We start from the raw sequence: 14,076 nt of genomic DNA, 5'->3' as shown, positions 1-14,076 counted from the left end.
GGTGCATCACTTAACCCTTTTGTTTGTCAGTTTATCTATCTGCATAACAAAGATCATCTTTACAGGGATGTGGTGAGAATTAATTAATTAACGTTTGGGTGGAACTAAACTAGTGAAAGTGTTAGTGGTATGATGCTATAATACTGTCTAGCACTGTTAGCAATGTGTGTGTGTGCAAATTTAGCAGGCACAAACACAAGGCATGTGCACACAAATGTCTGGCACAACGTGCTCCTAATCTGGCCCCTCAATAATTTGCATTCAGTGTTACATCTGAGTACTTAGGTGTATCTCTGTTTAGAATACGTGGTGCCCAACTACCATAGTAACATATGGGATGATTAGTGCGCACACTAATACAAAATCAGAGACAATGTTTAAAAAAATGTGGTATCTTTGGAACAAACCTAAACTGAGATAGTAGAATCATAGAAACTAGAGTTAGTAAAATCCATTCTGGTAACTTAGTTAATCTCCTGACTATTGCATTATTTATCTGTTATTGGCATAGCACCGGCAGGTTGCTAAGTACAAGGCTGACTCTCATGTTATAGTGGCAAGGGCTTTCTCTTGTCCAGCTAAGTGAGTCAAACAATGAGGCTTCTTCTTCCTTTGGGAACTTTTGTACCGTTTAACAGATCTCATACTTAGAAATGTTTCCTGACAATCACTTGGTAATTTCTATTGCTTAATTTCACCCAATTACCCCTGGCTACACCCTCTCAGAGTAACCCAAAAAGTTCCTGTCCCTTCTTGCTGTTTCCAACCATCAATGACTGAAGCAAAGTGGGGATGCCATTCTTCAGCTTTACTGGAAATTGTTACATTTAAAATATTTCTTGAGGCAAGAAATTCCAAGGGGTTGTAATCATTAGATTGTTTCACTTCTGAGACCAAGAAACAGACTCCATGCTTTCATGTTTCAGCAAGAATTATTTCAAGCTTATTCCCATTCTTGCCCTACTTGCTCTGTGGTCACTGATTCATTTTGCACAGTCCTGCTTATATAATCAGATGGATCTCTGCAACATGAGCTGTTTTTTAAGCTTTTAAAAAAACACTATGTAGTAATCTGGTGTTAATCAGATTGTAGTCAGATGTCCCTCCTATAAAGCAATATGTATGTAAGACTAGGAAGTCTTATTACAACATTGGAGGATGGGTGAAAAATTCTGTTGTATTTTTACATTGCAAATTATTTGGCATATAACTTGTCATTTGAAGGAATATCTTGCCTCAGTATGGTTCTGATCTATGAAAGGTTCAATCCTTCTTCCACTAAAGCCAATAGGAGCTTTGATATAGACTTCATCTGAAATAGATTTGGACCTTAACCTATTGAGCAGTGGGAGACCCATAAACCTAGCATCAAAGAGCTTCCCGGCTATATTAGTGAGAAAACAATGCACAGATTTCTGGCTGCTGTCTTGTTTTATTTATCAGAGCTCTGGTATCTCTGCAGAAATGCAAATACTCCAAACCTATATCTACACTTATTAACAGTTCCCTTTTCTAGCTAGTAAAGTGGGTTTCCCCTGCCAAAGGACAGCTGGATGCAGAGTGGTTTGACTTCACAGGAACCAGGATCCAATTTATCATGGCGACACCTTCTTCCTCTGCACGTCTCCTCAGTGAAAGGATTCAGAGGATTCTCCCTCTTGTGTTATACTGAATCAGTCATAGCCAGGGCAAAACCTTCACTTGTTGAAAAATTCATTTTTTAACCTTCGTTGTAGTTGCCTTTGATGGTTTTCCTTTGAAAGCCTAAGTATTGAGTAAGGCTAAACAACTGAGCTTCACATTACATCACCAGCTAAAATGGGTCGGGTGACAACTCCATATCTTCTGGTGACTAATATTTATCCTGAGCCCATAAAGCATACTTTCAATATAAATGCATTATTCCTTAAATCAGGGGTCGGCAACCTTTCAGAAGCGATGTGCTGAGTCTTCATTTATTCACTCTAATTGAAGGTTTCACATGCCGGTAATACATTTTAATGTTTTAGAAGGTCTTTCTATAAGTCTATAACACATAACTAAACTATGTAAAGTAAATAAGGCTTTTAAAATGTTCAAAAATCTTGATATAAAATTAAATTAACATGCAGAGCCCCCCAGACCAGTGGTCAGGACCCGGATAGTGTGAGTGCCACTGAAAATCATCTCGCGTGCCGCCTTTGGCACCTGTGCCATAGGTTGCCTACCCCTGCCTTAAATATTACCCATAAATACATCTCTAACAAGTAGTGAGATTTCTGTAGCTACATTACTCATTGTGGATAAATATCTTGTAAGATGTGTTTGGTGTAATGGGTTTGTCAGGTTGGAGGTTGCAAAGAATGGGGGATCCTTTGCCAAAGGGTCTCTATGTCACAGTATTGCCATGCTTTCTTTATCACAGAAACCCTACTCCTTCCATTACGTGTTCTCTGTTCATCATCTGAATTGTACTGAGTTTTTTAGTTAGCTTATAAGGTCTTCAGGGCAGAGGGCTGTATCTTCCTCTGTGTTCTGTGCAGGGCTGATCACACTTATACTGGTCAAAAATAACCATTCTGGTTTGATCATAGCTTTTGCCCTGTCTAAGGTGCAAATCCACCCCATCCCTTATGCGTGCACAATGCCTGTTAGGTAGCAGGTCCACCTGTATGTTAGAAGGAGAGAAAAGAGGGGGCAGAATGTAGGAAAATCATTGTGTGTGGGGGGAGGGGGCGTCTCTGCACATATTGGAGATCAGCCTTGTGAGGTTCCATCCGTGATAGTGTAGGGTGATGTTTGCAGGGCATGATGTGAAGCCCATGGAAGGAGCAAGCACAGTGGATCCGTGACTTATATGGGTTCTCCTGGAACTCCCTCCTCCCCAACACATATCCCTCTTAGAATAGGATAGGATAAGGTGCAGAAGACTTGAGGCTACCATTTTGGAGACTTTGAGGACATGGGGGGAAAGATTCTGTATTCTTAGAATCTGTGGAAATCTCCTCTGTGCCACCCAGATAGGGCCTGAGCCAAAGCCCATTTAAGTCAGTGGGAATCATTCCATTGGCTTCAATGGGCATGATCTGGCCCCTACTCCGCGTGTGTGCAATAGCTGACATTTGGCCTTTAGGTGGCAGGATGGCAGAAGTTTTGGCTAATTGACACAGACCATCCTAGAGGCTTATACTGTATCATGGGCCTTTGACACAGTAGACTAGAGAGCTAAAGGAGGCTGGCTTTTCTAAAAGCTAACTTGCAAAAAATTCCTGGATTAAGACCATATTGGGTTTGGCTGCTTCAGCTTATTTCCAGTAAACATTAGGAATACACTTTACAGTGCATAAAATGTCCCTCTATATGACAATGTACATGGTTCATTGATAACTCTATGATTCCATTAAGTGCCAAAATCACCCCTCAACTCTTAAAAATTGCATATCACTGCTTTACTGTGAGGCTGTGTAGTCCAGGGGCAAGAGACCTGGGTGTCCATTCCCAGCTCTGCCGCTGACACACGGTGTAACCGTGAGCAAGCCACTTTTTGTCTCTTTGTGTCATACTTTCCTCATCTGCAAAATGGGGGAAATACCCTCTTTTGCAAAAAACTTTGTGATCGATACATGGAAAGTTGTATGGACTATGATTACTATTACTCTACACTGGCTTTGGTATACACTGTACATATACAAGCTTATTGCAAAGTGGTATATCTATTATAGTTACAAATAATTTGAAGACTGATATTAATGTATGCAGTGGCCACCAATTCTTCTCTCTTTGCATCCTTTATAGTGACAGTAGCTGCCATCCATGTCCATCTTATTTGTTCTTTCAGTAAAAAGAAGTAAACAGGTATTATAAAGTATTACATGTATGGAAAAAGCCCACTGTTAAATCTTCCTTGCCACTAACAGAAAATCACCCATTAAATTTGGTCCTACTTGTTACAAGAAATCTGCCCAAAATGTCCCCATGTCACAAAGATAAGCACAGCATGAACACCATCATAACACAACTTTGCTACAGATGTGTTCGGGCGCGCTCAGCGGAAATGTGCTAAATAACTGTAAGCTTGAGATTCAAAGAAGTCTAAAGAGGATTAAACCATATCTGATATAGGCCAGAACTACTTTGCTGTTGTTGTTTTAACTTTGTCAAAACAGTGAGTCATTAGAAGGATTCCTGGTAAATGCCCTGCCCTTCTTATACATGAAGAGAAAGATGATGCTAAACACTAAGCAGACAGCTTGTGCTACCTTTAACTAGTGATGCATTTTCTAAAGAGAATCGATCAAATTGCTAGTGGGTTAGGCTGAGCATTTGCTATCTAGGGCAAGCTAAACACAGAGAAAAGCTTAATAGACTGACTAATCCATAGAATTTTTACAAATACGCTTTTTTCCCCCTGCAAGCTGTTGATCCTAAACTGCATAATACCACCTTGTCTGTTGTTTCATGTGGTGAAGCCAAGAACCACAAAGTCGAACGTGGCTGCCTTCATGTTGTGCCAGTTTTTTGCTGCTCTTTGAAACGTTGAGCGTATAGGACCAGGGCCCAAATGCTATCATGTAAAGAATGTCAGGTGTTTAATAGGAAGCAGGGCTGATGAACAACTGCACTAGAGTCCATTACACTAGCTCAGCGGTTCTCAAACTTCATTGCACTGAACAATGCAACAACAATTACTGACAACAACAATTACTACAAGACCTCGGGGGGGTGGGTGGGACAAAGCCTGAGCTCGGCCCCCCCAGGTGGCAGGGGTGGGGGGGAACCAAAGTCTGAGCTGCACCATCCTGGGTTGGGGAGCCAAAGCTGAAACCCAACGGCTTCAGCCCCAGATGGGAGGGACCTATAACCTGAGCCCTGCCACCCAGAGCTGAAGTCCTTGGGCTTCAGCTCAGACCCTGGGCAGTGGGGCTTGGGCTTCAGCTCAGACCCTGGGCAGTGGGGCTTGGGCTTCAGCTTAGACCCTGGGCAGTGGGGCTCAGGCTTCAGCTTAGACCCTCAGCTTTGGGGTTTGGGCTTCAGCTTCAGACCTGGGCTGCAGCAAATCTAACGCCGGCCTTGGTGACCTCATTAAAATGGAGTCGCGACCCACTTTGGGGTCCTGACTCCCAGTTTGAGAACTGCTGCACTGCATGTGTTTTGGGGCAGTTCCCATCTTTGAGAGTTGAAACGTTTCTGTGACGTTTCTAGATTATTTGGACTGTTTGCGCTGCCCTTTTATAAACTATGCGTAGTGTTGCTTTTTTACAAAGTGTCCCCCCGAATGAATTCAGTGCTGAAGTATTTGTTATGGCAATACCAACCAATCCGTTCAGATGGCACTGAGGTAGTTAAAATCTATGGGTAACTGGGCCAAAAGGATCCAACCCTGTTGCAAAGTGCTGATCTCCCTGCACTCCCATTCAAGGCAAGAGATTGAACCCACAGGAACATGATCTAACAAGCCTTAGCATATCTGCAGATTGTACCCGGGCCTCATGCTATTTTCATTTCTTGATTATTGAGTGTAAATACCTGAGGTAGAGCTGAACCCATGGGGACCACAGTGCACTCTCTCTTTTCCCGCCTCTTAAACTGGGCCCTTAACTTCTCTGCTGCTTTATTTCTTCAGGATTGCAAAAGCTATTAACAAGATTATGGCCATGCACTTGCTAAATGTCATTGTTTTAAATCTCCGCCAATGAGTGCAAAAACCTCATGAAATTAGAGCCTTCTTAGTTTTTGAGGAATATTCTCATGCAACCAAAGAAACCTTACACTGATTTCCTTTAGCTAACATGGTAGAAAATGAATATACATTTTTAAAAAATTAACCTTTTCCTCAGATGGAGACCTCTGACAGTAGGTTTCCTCTGAACCCATCTTTCTTCTCACCTAGTTATATACCCGCCCCCCCCCTCACAAAACAGAGTTCATAATTAGAGTGCTTGACACAACCTTAACTCTAGCAGTGAGACTGGCAAAGACAAAATCAGTGACATCCAGAAGGAAGAAAGCCTGACCGCGAGCTGTTGCGTGACTATTGCATGCTGTAAGCCAACAGGGGAGCCAGAAAAGTGAGCAGCTATTATCCTCCCCACAGACACACACATGCACATACACACAATGCTGTTGCTGGAGAAAGGCATCCCAAAGCTTGGCATCTGGGTTCTGCAGCTGTCAAGCCTGCCCCACGAGTGACCACAGCAGTTGGATTCAAACTGGAAGCAGATAAAGGAGAAACAGCAGGAGGAGGATGGAGAGGATCACATGCAACACCATAATCAACAGGAATGGTGGTGTGCCAAATGAGAATGTAACTGACTTCATGTTCCACACGGTGTTGGATTGGGCTGCTGTTTTAAAGTGGTTTTATAAAACAAACCAACCCCAAAGCTGTACCATGGCACTCTCCATTTTGCACCTATCAGGTGGAGTTTCCCTTGCTTTCAACTCACTTCTGCCTCTTTTTATTATTAGTGTTCCTTATGTACAAGAGAGACTTTTTTCATGTCTGTTAAAAAATTTATGCCCCTCTAGCAGCATTTCCATGTTATTTAGCACCTATCATCTCAGGAAAACCCCAAGATGTTTTCCCAGTTTCTCTACATGCCTACAGGACTACTAAAATGCAGCTGCTTCTGGAGTAGTGGGTGGAGCTAGGCTGAGAACCAGCACACAACAGAGAACAAGTGGTTTATTAGGAGAAAATGTTGGTCAAGGCTGCAAGACAAACCCCTAACTCTACTTGTACAAAAGTGGCATAAGCCCCATAGTGTCCACACAGAGCAGAGGAAACCTTAATTTCTTCTTCAAGCGATTGCTCATATCCATTCAGCTTAGGTGTGTGTGCTCACCACATGCACCGGTGCTGCAAGTTTTTCCTTCAACAGTATCCATAGGGGATCAGCCCCGGAGCCCTCTGGAGTGGCGCGCACATGGCGAGGTATATAGGGCTCCGCCACATCCTCAGTTCCTTCTTGCCACCAGTGATGGTGCTGGAACTGTTGCTGCTTCAATTAATATTGTAGCTGCTCATTTGTACGAACTAGTTATCTTTTGTATTATACAGTATATAGTTTTCTACTGGTGTTTATAAATCCCTTAGCTATAGTTGGAGAGTTTGTATGTCCCGAACAGGACTTTGCCTCAGGACGAGGCATGCCCTGGTCCCCAGGCTTTAAGTCGTGTGGTCGCTGCAAGAGGCCCATGGCCATTAGTGATCCACATAGCAGTTGTCTGCATTGCTTGGGCGAAGGACATATTAGTGAGAATTGCAACATTTGCAAGTCCTTCAAGCCAAGGACCAAGAAGGAGAGCGATGTTAATTTAAGAGGGCTCCTTGTGGAGTCAGCCCTCACCCCGGCAGTGGAGCAGTGCTCCAACTCGGCACCGAGCACCGTATCCTCGGTATGCAGCACCCCACCAGCCCTCGTCCATGGCTCTGACCAAGAAGGTGGGTCAAGGCCAGTCTCCAACCTCCTGCAAGGGAAAGGATAAGACGGGGTGTGAGCAAGGTCTCATTCTGGTCAACTCTTTACCCATGTCGGGATCTCAGGCCCATGTTCTGGGGGAGTGATGTAGCCCAACATGCCGGTTACCTCAGATAGTGGCATAGGCCGCCATCAGCTGTGGATGCCATCCACATCGGAGGCCCTGCAGGCAATGCAGGAGTTCCTTTCCCTCCCAGTGCCATCCACACCAACTCCTGCAGTTCTCCGGGCATGGGGTAAACCCGCGTTCAGACATCCCACCAGTGCTCGCCCTCCCGTAGCCATCTGACCACAATAGGCAGACACATTGCAGCCCTATATGGTCCCCGGACCTTGGACATGGGCAGAGGGGCTCAAGGCACAATTTGCCAGTCACCGGGTGCAGACCTTTGTGCCCCCTGGCAGGAGTACTGGTCCCAGCACCCAGTATCTCCAAGACTGCTGTACCGCTCCAGGGATTCGTTGAAGGATCAATGGTACCATTCCTTGGACAGTCGCCAATCCCTAGGAGGGCACCACCATATGTGGGCACTTCCCGGAACCGGGCCCACTCCGGCTCCCAGTCCCTCTCCTCATCCTGGTACCACTCGTCAAGCATGAGATGTAGATTGCCAGCTCCAAGCCATTGCGGATCCGTCAAGCGCCACTGGTCCCTAAGCCGTCACTCCAGATCGGACTGCAGGTGGAGTGACTGGCCTCATTTGGGACACAGCCACCATTCTGCTCTGTCCTTGTTGCCTGGAAGCGAATGTTCAGTATCCAGTCCTGGTTCGAAGTGAGGTTCCCTCCTGACGGGACAAGCTCCAGTATTGGTGGTACCACCTACATTGTTGGCATTGAAACCGGCCCCGTGGCTGGCGCTGAGGTACCCATGGAACCCGTGGGGTTCACACTGCCCTCCCAGGTCACTCACTTGCTGTCCAGGGCATCAGAGAGACCAGCTGCCTCTCTCTCACGCCCTCCTCTGGTGCATGACGCCTCAGGCACAAGGACCCCACAGGTCCAAGAGGAAGCAGGGTACCAAGCCTCTGGGCCACCAATGGTTGTGGAGGACCCTACGGCACCGGCATTCTCCTTGTCATCACCAGACAAGGCTAAAATGGGAACCCCCCAGCCCCAGTTCCTCCAGATGACACTAAAGTACACCAGAAACTACTGAAGAGGGTTGCTGTCAACCTGGGTCTTCAGGTGGAGGAGATAGAGGAGCCCTCAGACTCTTTCTTCCATGTCCTCTGCTCCACAACACTGGCCAGGTTGGCTCTGCCCCTTCATGATGGGGTCTCTAAGATCACTAATGCCCTTTGGCAAACTTCTTCCTCCCTGCCGCCCATCTCCAATAGGCTGAGCATAAGTACTTTGTGCCATCCAAAGGCCATGAGTACCTGTACATGCACTCTGTTCCCAACTCCCTAGTGGTAGAAGCGGTTAACCACAGGAAGTGACAAGGTCATCCTGGGGCTACCCCTAAGAACAAAGACCCAAGAGGCTAGACTTGTTTGGGCATAAGGTTTATTCATCCTCTAGTTTCCAGCTGAGGCTGGCCAACCCTCACGCCCTCCTGGGACGCTATGATTTTAACGTGTGGCAAGCTATGGCCAAGTTTGAGGGCTCCCTTTCTGTGGCTTCTAGGAAGGAGTTCTGGGCTATTATGGAGGAGTGTATGACTGCAGCCAGGAAAATGCTCCAGGCGGCATTGGACGTGGTGGACACTGCTACCAGAACCATGGCCTCAGACATCGCCATTCGCCGGGCATCCTGGTTGCTGCTCGTTGGCTTGTCCACATCGGCTCAGCAGTTGATGCAAGCTCTTCCCTTCGATGGGCAATCTCAGTCTGCAGACTGGACAGACAATCAGCTCCATTGCCTAAAGGACTCCCGCACGACCCTTAAAACACTGGGCCTGTATGTTCTCGGCCCTGCCTGCAAGTGGTTTAAGCCAGAGCAGCCTCAGGGCCAGGAACCATCCTCACCAGGAGCTTCCTCATAAGAAATCCAGAGGCTACAAGCAGAGTTCTAGCCAACAGCCTTTGCAGGCCTCCCAGTCGAGCTCGACCCACAATAAGCAGGTGGGCAAGTGCTCGTTTTGAGGGTAAGCCAGCGGACGACATATTGGACTGTTCCCAAGATCCTCCCTTCCTTATTTTTTCCAACAGCCTTTCTCCTTTCCCCCCTGCCTGGAAATCTATAACTCAGACCGAGGGTCCTTAGTATGGTGGGGCGGGTTACACCCTTCAGTTGCTTTCTACCCCTACCCGTCCCTCTTCTGGGACCCTTCTCACAAGAATTTCCTTGTGCAGAAGGTAGAGGGGTTACTGCAGCTAGGTGCAGTGGAGGTTGTTCCTCCGGAGTTCAGGAACAAAGGGTTCTATTCCCACTGCTTTTTAATCCAAAAGGCCAAGGACGGTCTATGACCTACCCTGAACCTGTGAGACTTGAACTGCTTCCTAGAAAAGCTGAAGTTCTGCTTGGTCTCCCTGGCCTCCATCATCTCCTCCCTGGATATGGGAAACTGGTACGCTGACCTCGATCTGAAAGATGTATACTTTCACATCGCCATCTTGGAGGGTCACAGATGCTTCCTCTGGTTTACGGTAGGTCCTAACCACTATCAATTTGCAGTCCTCCCATTTGGCCTAGTGACAGCACCGCAGGTATTTACCAAGTGCATGTTGGTGGTGACTGACATCAGGGTGTCCAGATCTACCCGTACCTCAACGACTGGCTAGTCAAGGGAGAGCCAGGTCCCAGGTCCAAAGGGATGTCGCAGATGCTGTTAGCCACCTGCTCTTGCCTCGATCTGTTGGTGAACAACAAAAAAATCCATGTTAATTCCGGTACAGAGGAATGAGTTCTTCAGAGTGGTGCTCGACTTGACCTGTGCCAGGGCATTCTTACCGCTAGACAGATTCAGGGCACTGATGGACCTCATCACGGAAGTCTCCACGTTACCCCTGACCATGACCTACTAGGTCACATGGCAGCATGTACATATGTGGTGCACCATGCCAGGCTCCGGTTGTGACTCTTGCAGCAATGGCTGCCGACGGTCTACTCCCAGTCTAGTGACCACCCTGAGAAGGTTGTCACCATCCCCACAATGGTACTTACCTCGCTGCAATGGTGGACCGACCCCAGAAAAGTCCAGGAAGGAGATCCCTTCATCAGCACTCATCACTCAGTCAAGTTGGTTTTGGATGCTTTGGACCTTGGCTGGGGGGTACATCTCGGCACCCTCCAGACCCAAGATATGTGATCCCCAGAGGAACTGATGTTACAAATAAACGTCAAAGAGCACAGGGCAGTGTGCAGAGTGGTCTTCCTACCTCACCTGTCGGGCAGAGTAGTCAGAGTCCTCACAGATAACACAGTTTCAATGTTCTACATCATCAAGCAAGGCAGAGCATGATCCTTGGCCCTCTGCCAAGACGTACTCCATCTCTGGCACTTCTGTATTGACCACAGAATCTATCTAGAAGTGTGTCACCTTCCAGGTGCCAGGAACATGCTAGCAGATCACCTAAGCAGACAATTCTCCTCTCACCACGAGTGGGTGCTCCACCCAGAGGTAGCTGGCATGATCTTCCAGGGGTGGGAACTCCCCAAGTGGATTTGTTCACCACCAGGCAGAACAGAAGGCGCCACAGATTTTGCTCTAGACAGGGTCTGGGCAAGGACTCCCTCGCCGATGCCTTCCTTCCTACCATGGGCAGGAAGACTGATGTATGCATTCCCTCTGATTCCACTCCTTAGCAAGGCCCTAGCGAAAATCAAGAGGGACAAGGTGCAGGTTATAATGATCTCCCCAGTGTGGCCTCACCAGCACTGGTTTGAGATGCTATCAAGCTTGTCAGTGATCCCTTCCTGACCCCTGCTGAGCTGACTGGACCTACTGTCACAAAATCACGGCTGACTCTTGCACCCCAACCCTCGTGTTCCTTCACCTCATTGCGTGGGTGTTGCATGGCCAAATCCAGACGAATGGGAAGGCAAGACCTACCTGGCAAAATGGATGAGGTTCTCCCGCTGTGCAGCCACATGGAGCATCTCTCCTTCTCATTATTCAGTGCAGTTGATATTGGACGACCTGCTTCTTTTAAGGAACCAAGGCCTGGTGCACACGTCTATTAGGGTGCATCTAGTGGCCATTTTGGCCTTTCATCCACCAATCCAGAGGCAGATGGTGTTCTCCCATGACATGACAGTCAGGTTCCTTACAGGCCTTGAGATACTCTTTCCTCAACTCTGGTGCCCGCCCCCTCATTGGGATCTCAACTTGGTTCTGTCCAGGCTCATGGGCCTGCCCTTTGAGTCTTTGGCCTCATGCTCCCTGTCTCACTTATCATGGAAGGGAGCTTTCCTGATGGCTGTGACATCAGCGAGGCAACTCTCCGAGCTGCAAGCTCTGACCTCAGCACCTCTGACCTCATACACGGTCTTCTATAAGGACAAGGTCCAGCTCTGGCCCCACCCAACCTTCCTTCCCAAGGTGGTTTCTACTTTCCACATGAGCCAGGACATCTTCCTTGTGGTCTTCTGCCCTAAGCCCCATGACACTGGTGAAGAGAGGTGCCTTCACACTTTGGATGTAAGAAGAGTTCTGGCTTTCTACCTAGATCAGACAAAACCTTTCCGTAAGTTAACTCAGGTTTTAATCTCTACAGCTGATAAAATGAAGGGCCTCCCAGTGTCCATGAAGAGGATTTCTAACTGGATCACCTCTTGCATTAGGATGTGTTATGCGTTGGCGGGAATCCCTCTGCCGCTGATCGTCAAAGCCCACTCGACCAGAGCGCAGGCATCTCAGGTGGCCTTCCTGGCTCACTTCCTGATCCAGAACATCTGTCAAGCCATGATGTGGCCCTTAGTGCACATGTTCACAGCCCACTATGCCATCACTCATGGGCCAGGGATGATGCTGGGTTCAACAGAGCAGTGCTGCAATCTACATGTCCGTGAACTCCTACCCACCTCCAAGGGGTACTGCTTGGGAGTCACCTAAGTTGAATGGACATGAGCAATCACTTGAAGAAGAAAAGACAGTTAATGAATTGGGAGTGTGTAAAAAATCACACTCCTAACCATGCCAGCAAAAGTCCAAGTGTAGATGCAGCTCTAATGACAAAAAAAGTCCTTATAGCATATGTCTATACTGGCAAACCTTTCCTACTGCAGATGAGACCTTAGGCCTGGTCCACACTTAAAACTCAGATTGACCTAGCTACATCACTCAGGCATGTGAAAAATTTACACCCCTGTGAGGTGTAGTTAAGCTGACCTAAGCCCTGGTGTAGACACTACTTGGTTGACAGAAGAATTTTTGACATTAGTTACAGCCTCCCAGAAGGATGGATTTACTAGACTGATGGAAAAACCTCTTCCGTGGTTGTAGCAAGTGTCTCTGCTACAGCAGTGTTGTTGTAGCACTGCAACTATGCCTCCGTAATGCTTGTAGTGTAGACATACCATTAGTGTCTTCACAGATGCAGAATAGCAGCACCAGAGAGGAGGTGCCAGAGGGGAAGGCAGGAGGTTTGATGAGGAGAAAGAAATAGGGGGAAAGGTGTTTTTTCAATAGTCTCAAGTGCCTTAGGGGTAGAAGAATGGAAAATCAGAAAACTGATTCTGAGAGTTTGTGTGAGGAGCTCAGATGGCACATGAGCACAATATGAAACTGACTGAGAAATCAAGGTGCCCCTCCTTACATTCTGAGGTAGCTTTCCTCATTGTGCAGAAGAGGACTGGTCCAATCCTGCATTCCTTTGAGAGCTTCCTATTTGGAGAAGTAACACACAGCTCACTCCCAGTCTTCAACCAACAATTGCTTTAAAATACTATGTGGCTCATCTGCTCCTCCAGTTTCCGCAAAAGCTGCTGCTGACTGATTTCTAGGCCGCGCTGGCTCTCTACTCTGCCCCACTGCTGCCCTATTTGAATGTTTTTCCCTAGGACTTCTTCCATAGCATCCTCTCCCCTAAGTTCACTGTACATCTTGGAAGCCTCAGACTGGCTGGGCTTTGAATTGCTCTGGGGCATCTATGACTCAACATGCAGTCTTGGGTTTGAGTAACTAAGGATGTCCCAAAGTGATGGGTAATTGAAGAAAGGGACCCAGTAAAGATGTCCAAGCTCCTGTGCCCTGCTCTCTACCTATCCAGGTAAATTGTAGGGGGATCATAGATTCATAGACTCTAGGACTGGAAGGGACCTCGAGAGGTCATTGAGTCCAGTTCCCTGCCCTGATGGCAGGACCAAATACTGTCTAGACCATCCCTGATAGACATTTATCTAACCTACTCTTAAATATCTCCACAAATGGAGATTCCACAACCTCCCTAGGCAATTTATTCCAGTGTTACATCACACATGCGAGATTTCCAACAACTCAGCACATTGTATCTGCCACGACGCTACAGTACCACCCACAGCCTCACCACCGACCTGGAGGCAACTTTTTCCCCACTAATTTATACCAACCTATAACATCTCCCTCTCTGAGCCGCAGTTTCAAACCCATACGATATGTTCATCGATTACCCGAGACCTAACGATGCACACAACAGTCTTCTCCCCTCCACCAAATGATACCCGACACCCTTCCTCAGATACATTCGGA

Source organism: Chelonoidis abingdonii, chromosome 6 (assembly GCF_003597395.2).
Source record: "Chelonoidis abingdonii isolate Lonesome George chromosome 6, CheloAbing_2.0, whole genome shotgun sequence".
NCBI classification, from domain to species: domain Eukaryota; kingdom Metazoa; phylum Chordata; order Testudines; family Testudinidae; genus Chelonoidis; species Chelonoidis abingdonii.
The sequence above is the reverse complement of the archived record's forward strand: the minus strand, read 5'-3'. Positions refer to the sequence as shown.